General features: G+C 44.5%; 1 long non-coding RNA gene across 1 annotated transcript; it reads left to right on the forward strand.

Moving 5' to 3' along the window:
- The first annotated feature begins 22 nt into the window (after window positions 1–22).
- Window positions 23–8,353, forward strand: LOC143661486 (uncharacterized). The gene is made up of 3 exons (XR_013164629.1): window positions 23–894; window positions 5,160–5,329; window positions 6,325–8,353. It is a non-coding gene; the product is annotated as an uncharacterized LOC143661486 (long non-coding RNA).
- Window positions 8,354–12,782: the final 4,429 nt, after the last annotated feature.

Below are 12,782 nucleotides of genomic sequence, written 5' to 3' on the forward strand. Positions count from 1 at the left end.
CCTCCCCACCGCCGCCCTCGGGGATGCGGCGCCCCTCGGAGGCGAAGCCGCGTTCAGCGCTCGGCACAAAGGAACGTCGCGGGGCGTTGGGCTCCAAAAGGGACCCCGGAGTGTGGGCGCCTCGGGGCCCGAAGACAATGGGCCTCCGCCCGCTGCCCGGGCGCTCGGAGCTCCCGGTCCCACTCAACCGCCCCTCCCGAGCCTGTGGTCGCCCGCGTGGCGGGAGGGGCGGTGGTCGCGTTCTGCCACTTTCCAGCTCGCGCCCCCTCGGAGCCGCAGCCAAAACCCGGAGGGTGGATTTGGCACACGGGAGACGCGCCTGAGCAAGCGGGCACGGGAAGAACCGCAGACGCGGCAGGTCTTTCCTGTTCGGGGCGCGGGGTGAGGGCTCTCCCGCTCCTGCGGGGTCTCCAGGAAGGACTTGGCCAAATCCCGGGCCGGCGTGGGGGGGCTGTCCTCCCTAAGGCGGGCCGGAGCGACTGTTGGGCGCATCGCGGCACCTGCACCCGCCCGTCACGCCCGCGACCTCTGCAAGCCCCGCCCCTCCGCCCCGGGCGGAGCTTGGACCCGCCTAATTAATGTTAATTTTCTTAACGCGTCCCGGCCTCTTCCTGTCTGCTGCCGGGAGAATGAATGGCGATCGGGAAGGGCGGCCTCTTCAGGGTGAGAGGTCCCGCCGGCTGGGACCCTGGGGGAGTTGGAGGCTCCGGTCCCCGCCCGGCCCTGGGACTCTAAGGTTGGATGGAAATCCTGGCACAAAGCAGAGAATCCCCAGGGATCATGAATCTCCAGAGCGGTGCCAGCCTGCGGTCATTACGGGAATGCCCCTGTGTCTGCCTGAAACCCTAGGGGGTGCGCATTAAGCCGGCGTTGTAAACCACGGCTGACCTTAAGGTGAAGTGAGAAGGAAACGGACACAACTGCTCTGGGAAGCAAAATACTTGGGTGGAATGTTAAAAGCCTCAATGAAAATAATAGTTGGCAGGTCAAGTGGCCATGAGGTTGGAAGTCAAGTTCGAAACTTTGCTGAAGGGATGTTAGAAGTGTTACAAGCAAAGCAGTCTATGAAGATAAGAGACCAGGCACTGTTTCCTTTCTTCAAGTGACAACTGCTCCGAAGTTTCCTTTTGCACATACCTGGGTTTTACTCCAGATTCCTGAGAATTTTACTTGGGGTTCAATTTTTAAAATATATGCTCCATTTGGCACAAATGCGTTTATTTTATACATGAATTTATTGAACAATATTAAATGTTATTGGCCTATAGATAAAGGTATTTTATAAATATTTATGCATAGCTTTCATTACATATAGTATTTTAATAAGTACAAATAGTATGTGTATATATTTATGAAATACCATATGAAAAATTCCTTTTGCACACAGAAAGACATTCCTTACACGTATGTCTTGTGCGTAAAATTTTTCTTTCATTTGCTCTGTTGTTAGCTGCTGTTAAAAAAAAAAAAAACACTTTGGGCAGCCCATGGTGGCTCAGCAGGTAAGAGTGCTTGCCTGCCATGCCGGAGGACCCAGGTTTGATTCCCGGTGCCTGCCCATGTAAAAAAACCAAACAAAAAACAAACCAAAAAAAACCCACTTTATTTCCGCATGGCTACTTTATTTCCACATGACTAAATAAATAACTTCTTTTACAGCTAGTGTAAATATGGAGTTGCAGGTTGTTTGAGGGAGCAATTTTATTCCAAAACCCCATTTTCACTTTTCTACAGTGTTTGTTCCTTACCGCTTCCCTCTCCCTCTTTGCCCTTTCTTTTTTTTTTTTTTTTTTTTTTTTTTTTTAGAGAGAGGGAGGAAGGGAAGGAAAGACAGAGAGAAGGAAGGAAGGAAGGGAGGAAGAAAGGGAAACATCTTTAAACATTTTCTTGTTTTATTGTATTTTGTTTGTTTGTTTGTTTTTTTTACATGGGCTGGGGCCGGGAATCGAACCGAGGTCCTCCGGCATGGCAGGCAAGCACTTTGCCCGCTGAGCCACCGCGGCCCGCCTTTGCCCTTTCTTTATGAGACTTCTGGACTCTAAACAATTTATCCAAAACCTGCTCCAAGTACCTGGATGCACTGATTTGATCTTTCCTGGTTTCTTTGACGATCCATGCTATTTATGTGCTGAAGATTTTCAGTGAGAACACCCTTCTATAGTGAATTATCCTTTCAAATGAGTACATGCCTATGATGACTTTTAGATGTGATAAGTTTAGATTTCAACATACGTTGGGTGATTGCATAGTGTAAGAGAGAGAAAAGCTTTGTTTCTCGAAGATTTTAGAGTTTCTAAGATTCTGCTCTGAATTACAGAAAGGCTTTAATAAAGCCTTGGAAGATAGGCAGTGACTGGAGAAACCTAACTGAAACTAAGAAAATGAGTATATAGCCTATCTATACTCATATCTGCAGATATTAGTTGTGAAGCCTAACCCTGGGCTGTTTTTCTCTTAGTCCCTTCAGTGGAAGAATAGCCAAGTAGTGTCAGCACTGCCTTTGCTTTCCAGAAACTTGCAGTCTGCTTAAGGAGACAGAGAGCAATGTACCAGTTTATACAAGCAAGTGCTGGCTAGAAATACTCTAGTCTCTTGCTACCAAGTATGGTCCCCAGGCCAGCAGAGCCACAGAATTGCACTCTTCACTTTAATAAAACGCAGATGATGAGTGTGCCTGTTCAACGCTTGAGAAACACTGGTCAAGAGCAGCGATCCTCAACCTTTATAAATATTTACGGCTCATTTGTTTTAATCTCATGGGCTTGATGAACATTCCCCTTGGGAAAACACGGGGAATTGCACACCAGCTCTTTCACGTATAATGTTAGGGTTCCCTGAAGGACACGAGTCTGTGGATGGCAAAGGAGTGCTCAGTGGAGGCCTCCAGGTAGCAGAAAGGAGGTCAGTGTGGGTGGAAGGAGTTAGAGGAGGATTCTGAAGAGTTTAAATTAAGCCTTGGAATATGGGGCATGAAAGAGGGCACTTGAGGCTGGAGGAAGGGCCCAGGAGGGAAAATAGCAAGTGTCCGTTTTTATATGTTGTGAGGTTTGTACTGAACCAGTTATTATGTGGGAAACTGGAATCAGTGAGGAGAGTGCATTTTCACAGCAGGCTTTCATCCTCGATCAAATGAAGCTGGATCCAGTGGTCATTCCACTTCGAGGGTGCCAGGAGCCCCATCATGGGGTTTTGTGTAAGGCCCCATTTCCTGTTCATTGCTCTCTCTCGCAGTCACCTAGCTCGGGTCACAGTCGCCTTGGGGCTGTTCCAGAAGCCCTGTGCTCGCTTCCTCTGCCCACGCCACTGTTCCCCCCAGAGAGCCACTGGGCTTCTCCCTTATTTCATTAAGTTCTTCGTTCAAATGAGACCTCATCAGAGAGGCGTTCCCTGGAAAAGAGCAGTCCTGTTCACGTGCACTTTCCCTGCATAAAGCAGAAGAATCATTTCTCCATGGTCCTTTGCATTGCCTGACTTTATAGTGTATGTATTTGTAGACTCATTTATGGCCTTTCTACACTGACATATGGAGAATTATGGACAGTTAGCTCTTGTATCTCTTGAACCTACAACAGGGACTAGCACGTAGTAGGTGCCTAACAAATATTGAATAAATGACCCACTGACTACACTCAAAACTGAATGTAAAAGCTGTGTTTACAAATTCCATAGCTAGAGAAAAAAAATGATATATTAAACATTCCTAGAATATCATACTGCATGTATGCTGAGAGTGACTTTTCAATCACTTCTCTTTAGTCTAACCGAACAAGAATACTAAACACATGGAACATTTTAAGTTCTAAAATTCAAACATTTTAAAGCAATGCTTGCAAAAAAAATGTCTTTATAGTCCATGTATAGCATAATGTATAACTATTTTTCTTCTGGCAAAGCTGAAACACACTTGTGTGTACTCAGCTGGGGTTTCCCTCCAAAATGCCATATTCAGGCTGAATTCATGTGTGTATGTTCTCGATTATCCTCTAAGTTAAATTTAAGGAAAAATGTAGAAGAGGCTGGAAGGTGAGAACATACTGAATGAGAATCTCCTTGTAGCTTGATGGTTCCTCTCCATGCTACCCAATTAGAATTTCACCAGCCCTTGCAATTCATTAACCTGTTTTAATGAATTTCATTGACTGACCGCCAACGACAAAGGGATTTTCTATCGGGTAACTTCCTTGTCAATCAAGAGATTCAGTTCAGATCTTGGTTAGGAGATTCTGATTGCACCTAGTCCAGTACAGTAGGAACTGTTCTACTCTGAGACAGTAATAGCAAGCAGGCTGCAGGCCGGCCTTGCAGTGCTGAGGTTAGACAGTCCCTCAGAGAGCATCCACTAAATTGTGGCACATTTGGGCATCTGCATTAGTTCTTGAACTCAGGCCAGGACCAATTGTATTTGTGGATAAGGCCTTCAGATTTGGGGTACATATCTACCCTGGTTGTTGAGTGAAAAATGGTGACTAATAAATAATTTTACCTTATATTTGGATAGCCTTCCATGCTTTTAAAAATCCTTTTTACATCCATCTAATTTTGTCCTCATTTTAAGCCATTTTGTCCAGGTTAGGTGGGTAAGGCATTTAGGGTTGACTCATACTTTGCCTCTTTCCAGAAGGGATTTGAGCAACTTGTATAATAAGAGTCATTCCTGTGACCCTTTTCCCGGCATATGCTTCCTGCAGGTCCTGCTAAGGCCTTTCCAGGCAGCCTATATAAATAACACCTCATTTCCCTCTTTATCCCTTTACCTCCTTCATGCTTCTTCATAGCACTTACTACCACCTGGCATATCCTCTCTTTATTTACTGTCCTACCCCTCCACCCTTCCCCCCCCACCTACACACTATACTAGAAGCTCCCTGAGGGCAAGAATTGCCTCTTTTATTCAGCGCAGCATCCCAGCATCTTGACCAGTTGCTCGAAATATAGTAGGGACTTAATATTTCTTGAATGAATGAATGAATCCCAAGTGCCTAGTACAGGTGCCTGGCACATGATACGTATTTGTTGAGTGAAAACATGATTTAATGACTGAACTAGAAAGAGGTGTGTGATTTGTTCAAGGTCTCTTAGATAGTAATAACTTGCTTTATCTAGATTTCAGTCCCTACTAGTTCTACCTCCAACTGCTTCTTCATTTGAATACCTGGTAGGAAATCCAGACTGTGTCAAAATTTCCTTGTTAATCCAATTTAATACCTGCCGAAATGAACCACGTGGAGATGTGACAGTGATTATGAGAAGATGAGTGCTGGAAGTATGATATTTCAGTTAATATCCCGGGTTGGTGAGAAAGGAGAAGAAAAAAGAGGGGGAAAGACAGGTCTGTAATGCTCTCCATTTCTCCTGCTCCCACACCTGCATAGGAAGGCACTTCCCATATGCCCCCACCCCACTGCCCTACCCCTTTGTCTGAAGGTGCACCCCACTGTCATGTGAGTCTGCCACAAAGGACAGATCATCTTCTCAGGGTTTCTTTCAGGCCCCTCAATTTTTAAAAATATTTTAAATTAATTTTTAATTTAAAAAAAAAAAAATGACAACAAAGAAACACAAGCATTCTTAACATATGATCATTCCATTCTACATGTATAATCAGTAATTGACAATATCATCACAGTTGGATATTCATCATAATGATCATTTCTTAGAACATTTGCATCAATTCAGAGAAAGAAATAAAAAGATAACAGAAAAGAATTCATACATACCATATCCCTTACCCCCCTTTCTTTTTTAAATTTATTTATTTTGTATTTATGATACATAACCATATACAAACACAAGCATTCTTATCATAGGATCATTCTGTTCTTGTTATATCATCAATAACTCACACTATCATCACATAGTTGCATATTCATCATCATCATCATTTCTTAGGACATCTGCATCAATTCAGAAAAAGCAATAAAAAGAAGACAGAAAAGATTTCATTCATACCATACCCCTTACCCCTCCCCTTCACCGATCACCAGCATTTCAATCTACTCAATTTATTTAAACATTTGTTCCCCCTATTATTTATTTTTAATCCATATATTTCACTTGTCCATCGATAAGGTAGACAAAAGGAGCATCAGACACAAGGCTCCCACAACCACACAGTCACACTGCGACAGCCATATCATCGTACAATTACCTTCAAGAAACATGGTCAGGCCACTCAATTTTGACTCCTACAAATAAAACCAGGAAATGCACAGTAGAGGACAAGCAGGATTCTCTCTTCCTTATAGTCCTTGCATGTATATTACAAGGAACTTTCCGTATGGTTGTTTGTAAACCACATCTGACAATTATCCCTCCTTCTCTTAGGGCCCAGGGTTGCTTCTGCTCAGATTGGGCTCCTTTGCTGCAGCTCACTCTGCTGATGTCCAGGACTCTTGAGCACGTCTCTACTCACTGGCCTCGTGGTGCTCTGATGCCCTCAGACTAGCCATACCTAATTGTCCAGGGGATTTTTTGCCTTGTCACCAACTCTTTAGAAGCAATGTTTGTAGTATTTTCCTCAGAAAGGATCACAGACGTGTGGCTTTGAGAGTGCTTTGAGTTACCTGGCGACTGACGGAACAAGATGGAGCAGGAGAGGACGGGAGCCGTTCATTCACTCAACAGCCATTTACTGGGGACCCGCTTTGTGCCAAGGACTTGGGCCAATAATGCCGGCACTCAGGCTGGCCTATGGTTCCCTCTTCTTTCCAAAGCTGTGTAAGTGACATGGAAACTGTTTTCGAAGGCCTTCATCTTAACCCTTCAGGGACGTTTAGGTGTCCAGTGACTGTTTTTTCAGTTAGCTGTCACAGACAGGGGGACTTGTCTAAGCATCGGAACGTGTTAGGCAAATCAGGCAGCCACACAAGAGTCAAACTTCGGCACCTTAGCATGTAAATGCTGGGAGACTCATACAGATGACACCGAAATGTTTTTTAAGAGGTAGATGCTCCCTTGTGCTCTATATTAAAATCTGTTTTCAACAGTGATCTAGAACTTCCTGTTTGATTCATAAAGTCCTTTTTTTTAAACTCAGGTCTAATTGTGGGTCTCTCTAGAAACCAAAGATAAGGATTCTATAGGTTCATTCCATTGTGGTATAACTCTTGGGACCTGCCATATAAATCTGCTCACTAGTGAAAATGACATAACGTTGTTATTGCCATTCAACTTTTATTTATTGAACACCATGCACTTTGGAAATAGATGGACTAGTGCCCTCCATCTCTAAGAAAATAGCCAGTGGGGACACTCTGAAGCCTTCCTTCTCTGAAGGTCGCAGACAGACCATAAGCCTTGCTCAAGATAACCTCTGTGAACAAGAGATAGTTGAGGGCACTCTCTTGGTTTAAATACCACCCCCACCCCCCTCCCACATATACACACACAAATTTACAGAATGGTTGCTGTGTGTAAATCCTGTCCTAGAACAGTGCAGATAACAAAGATGAATTAGATGTGCATCTCACTAGTCTTCCCTCAAGAAACTGGTCATCTAATAGAGGACATAATGTTTACATAAATAACCAAACAAGGTAGAGAGTGATCATTGGAAAATATTATTACTGAGGAGACAGGAGAATTATTCCATTTTCTCTTTCTGCCAAGTAAAACCTATGGAATGACATGAGGCTGTTTATTCATCAATTACACCTTGAGTTCAGACTCTCATCACCTCTTACCTGGCAACTTCATCTACATCCCTTCCCCAGACCCAAAATGTCAGTAGGTCTAGGAGACTGGGCTGCCTCGTGGAGTTTCCCACGCCACTAGGATAAAATAAAGTGCTTAGCTGACTTAAAAAAAAAATCTGTGACGTGCTAGCTCTGGCCTATTTCTCCAACTCATCTTCCAGGTTCCAAACATCCTGAGTTACTCGTGGTCCCCAAACTGGCATGGCCTTTCACCTCTATGCGTGTGCACTGCTGCCCCCTCTCTCCAGAATGCAGTTCCCGTGCCATCCACTTGGCTATAACTTCTAGAACCGTCACGGCTCCGCAGAAGCATCACCCCCTCTGAGAAGTGCTCTGGGTTCCGCGGGCTCTTGTCCCTCCTCTGTGTTATCGCAGCTCCTTGGGCCTGGGTCTGTCCCATTTCTTCTCTCACTATGGTTGATTCCCCTAGAGTGTGAGCTCCTTGAGGGCAGGGAACTCATCTTCCTTTTTCCTAGGTCCCTAAAGAGATGTTCACAATTAGCCGAATGGGTGGATGACTCCAGTCTTCTCTTCCATGATCAAACATTCTGCCGTCTTTTATCTTCATAACTCATACCTAGTCATGACACTTTTCTATACTGACCCTCACTGTCCAAAGAATGTCCAACCTATTTATGTGCCTTCAGGATCCCTTTACTATCTTGCCTTCACCCTGGATTTTCACTGCCCATCCATTCTAAATACCGCAATCCCTCAACGACAGTGTTGGCTCTTCCTCAAATGCATAACTGAATTTCATTCTTTGCTCATGCTGGCCCCACTGCTTGAAACACCCCCTCCTTTCCTTCATATATTCCCAGTCTGTCCTCCAACATTCTTCTCCAGGCAGTAGTTCTCCTCCCTTAAGTCAGAGTTCATTGCCTCCTCCTCTGGTGAGTCATTAGGACTTTGTTTATCCCTCTGTTAGAGGACTGAGCTGCATCTGACTTGTGTTAGTGCTGGCAGGTTTTGCCTGGCTTTTCCACCTGATTGTGAACCATTGCAGAAGAGGCATCTTATCTTCACCTTATATCTTAGCACAGTGCCTGGCATAACACCTGTTGGTTAAGTTAATTACCCTTTCAGTGGTTGGTTGAACTTCTAGACAGCCAGACATCATAAGGCAGATGCAGAGGCAATTGGCTTCATTTCTGGATGTTCTAATAGGCTATGCCTGTCTGTATATGACTTAATGAGCCTCGAACAGCCAAATCATGGAATTTGCATGACGTTCATTTCTCCTTTATAGGAGATCATGACCACACAGTCATGATCAAACAGGAAGAATAAATCCAGACCAGAATCTGGAATGTAAAAAGGCAACTTGTCAACTACGCCATTGTTTTCCACTGGAGTTAGCAGAGCAGCCTGGGCTGCACATTCCTGGGATGTGAATAATATCAGTTGTGATTACACTTCAGTATCTCATCCATCACCAGCCCTTGTGAACATTGAATATAACCTAATTAGGAAATGTGAAGGTCCCTTTGCTGGGGATGAGAGCTGGCGAAGGCCAGGCTCCCGAGCCTTTCCCCTGAGACCCAGGACTCACTGAGGCTCAGGCACAGGTTTGGATCACATGGTCCTCAAGGGTAGACCTTCCAGTCTACTCCACATTCCTCACCTAATCACCAGTAAGCCGAACCCGACACCTTAGATTCCATCCCGTGTTACACTCCTCTTTAAATGCATTGCAAAGGAGATATGTCAGAACTGATAAGTCAGGCATTTTCAAATGGACATTAAAGAAATTAACGGCACGATTAACACCCCTTGCCTAACACATTTTGTTTGCTAGTTTTGACTGGCCTTGAATAGGAACTCTACATTTGTTGTTAACAATTGGCTTCTCCCCTTTCCCTGAATCCTTCTAAGCTTCTTTGTCTATTTTTACAAAGCTTAAAATGCACTCAGAGGGTTGCATTCTGCTTTCCAAAGTGCAGAGGGAGGGGAGTAAGTATGTCTGCAAGCTTAATGATGAAGGCTGAGACACCATCCTTAGTGTTCCACTGTACTAGAGAGAAAAATGTTGGTTTTTCTTCGTACAGAGGGCTAACTCTGAACCATCACTGGTAGGGCGCGGAAGTTAAGGTGTTTCATTCATTCATTCGATCTAATCCATGCATTCGTCCAAAACCTGCAGTGGTGCTGATCCACCTCCCACGTAGGGTGTCCTGGCACCCAGCATTCACAGAATATGCGGCAGGAGCAAGGAAGAGGCCTGTGGCCATGAGGCAGTGAGACAGACTCTGCTGGTCTGGGAGTGAGCACCTGGCCAAGGCCACCAAGTCTTAGCCCACGGACCCCAACCAACTGAGTTCACTGACCAGTCAACCTTAACTCGACTTGAAATGCTTTTTGTCAGACCACCCTCTGCTGACTCAGTAGACATTCCTATAACCTATGTCTTGCCCTGATAATGTGTGAGCTTCATTGTCATACTTTGAAGTTCTTTGGCTGTGGGCACATGGGGTCTCAGGGCTGATCACTAGACTCTTTCATTTGTCTTGAATATGGCTCAGTCATCCTACAGCTCACCAGTGATGAACCAAATGTCCTCTGGTCCCCTTCTTTCATAGAATTGGGCTTCCCCCTTAGCTCCCATCCTGAGCACCCAGTCTGTCCACCTGTACTTTTTCTTTTCTTTATGGCTGTATGGCGGGGCTCACATTTCATTCTTTTTCCATGTGAGTATCCCATTATTGCAGCACCATTTGTTGAATTTTTGTTGCTTGTTTTTTGTCTGTTTGTTTGCAGGAAGTACATGGGCTGGGAATCAAACTGGGACTTCCCACATGGCAGGCGAGAATTCTACCACTGAACTACCCTCACACCCCCTACCTGTCTGTACTTTTTATTGCTGGGTTCTTTCCTCAAAGGATGGATCATGGCTTTGGCATGGCCCTCCATGAAGGGCTGGGCTTCTGAAAACCACTCACTCAATTTTGCTTTACAAGGTTTGACCACAAGTGAGGATCCCCTGCCACTTCCTACTTTTAACCTGGTGTTTGCCTCCATTATGCCTGGAGATTGCTCAACCGCTTGGTTGCCTTGCCTCAATGGCTTGTCTGAATTTCTGTGGTCAGCCTGGCCCACGCCTGGCCCAGCAGTTCACCCCCAGTTTATCCTGCTTCCATGCTTTCCTGAAGAATCATGAAATTTGATAATGAAGATGCTGTTGTTTTTATTAGTGGTATTATTGCTTTACTATCAGGGAAGTTGAGTCTTGGAGAGATTAAGTGACATGCCAAGTACGTGTCTAATAAATAGTAGAGCCAAGCCTTAAGCCAGACTCCTGTCTCTAAATAGTTTGGTCTTTGCCTAAATCTATGCTGTTTGCTCTGAAAATTTCAAGGATGGTTTTGAAGATAAGATATGGTGAAAATATACGAGAAGTAAACATCTTATCATTCCAAGTGGGCTTTTCCCCATTTGCAGCAATGCATTTTTTCTGGGTCTATCCAGTTCTTTGAAACAGAAAAGCTGCTGCTCCCTGCATCAGACGAAGCGTGCACGTGGGTGGGAAATTATGACACTGTGTACAGATGCCAGGTGTGAACAAGTCATGTTCCAAAATTCGTTTGTGGTGATTTGGAATGGAGGCTTTGATTTCCCCAACTGATAATGTTATAAATGTGGTTAGATGCTTGGTGTAGCCCACAAAAGCTATTTAACTAATGATGTGACTGGAGTACATTTCTAGTTCATAACAGAGATGAATATTATGCCATTGCCACACAATCACCAAAGCCCTGATCAAGTAAGTAATGTTTATTTTGAACCCTCATCTCTGACAGTGATTCTGCCACTACTGGTTCTCATGTGCTTAGGGGTTGTTGTTGGGAAATTCCTTCAAGAGAAGGAAGAAGATATTCTAGAAACAGGTCGAATAACTGAAAAAAAAAGTGCAGATGTGGAGTAGAAAAGGGGCAGGAAAAGAAGAATATTGGAAACAACCAAAAGAGGTGTGAGCAGAGGAGTTGGGAGAAAGCAGAGATTAAAAATAGGCAGAACACAGTCAGGGGAGGATGAGAAGCAAAACCTGACCAGGAAATGGGAATTAAGAAGATATTCTGAAAATGTGGATTTAGAGGGCTAGGGATTTATGAAAGAGAGAGAAGATGATTTTGGCAGCAGATGATTTTGAATGCCTTTGGATAGAATTAAGCTCAGTTTTAGAGAGATGTTTTAAAGAAAAAAAACTACATTAATAAAACTTATGTAACATCGCTGTTCACTAGGCATACCCAGTAGGCTGCCAGCTTAGCCACAGATTCTCACTAATGGGGGTCAGGGGCCAAGCAGGAGCGGCATGAGCAGACACCAAGAGAAGGTGACCTGTGAGCAGGAAGCATCACTTGGATCACACAAATCAAAGAATGGAGGTTTTTCCAACTGTCCCTTCATTAAGATGTTGGAAGGGCAGATTTCTGAGGCTCCCAAGTAGATAAGTAATCATAGGGCTGAGGCTTTTTCAGAAATACTGTGCATGGATCCTAGAGAGGTTGGAGATAAATGAAGAATGAATGAGAGACAGAAGGGACCTGTCTGTCCCTTGACTTTCAGATATTTCTGGGCCAGTGGGGCTTAGAGGCCAGAGGGACTCGCAGCAGCTGTGGAGGACCCAAAGGTAGATTAAGCTATGTATTCCAATTTAGGATGCTCTTAATCTTATTCCTCTTTCCTCTAGTGAACTCATTGTAAATAGGACCTTTTGATGATGTCATTTTCAGTTAGAGTGTGGTAACAGAACCAGGGTGGATCTTAATCTGGATTTCTGGAGGTCTTATAAGGAGAAGACCACAGGCAGAAGCAGGAAGTAGTGAAAACCCAGAAGAGAGAGGAGAGGACATCGCTATGTGACAGGAAGTGAGATGCAAGCCAAGGTACCCCAAGGATTGTGGCAAGCTAACACCAGAACAGTTCAGACTCTGCGGGAGGCAAGATTTCTAGCCTCTGGTGGGACAATACGTTCCTGTTGTTTAAGCTAACCCATTGTATGGTATTTGTCAAAGCAGCCTGCCAAACTAAGACCAGACCTATTCAAGGAGCCTAGGAGAAGCCAGCAGGGAAGCCAAGCCAGGAAGT

Source organism: Tamandua tetradactyla, chromosome 17 (assembly GCF_023851605.1).
Source record: "Tamandua tetradactyla isolate mTamTet1 chromosome 17, mTamTet1.pri, whole genome shotgun sequence".
NCBI lineage: Eukaryota > Metazoa > Chordata > Mammalia > Pilosa > Myrmecophagidae > Tamandua > Tamandua tetradactyla.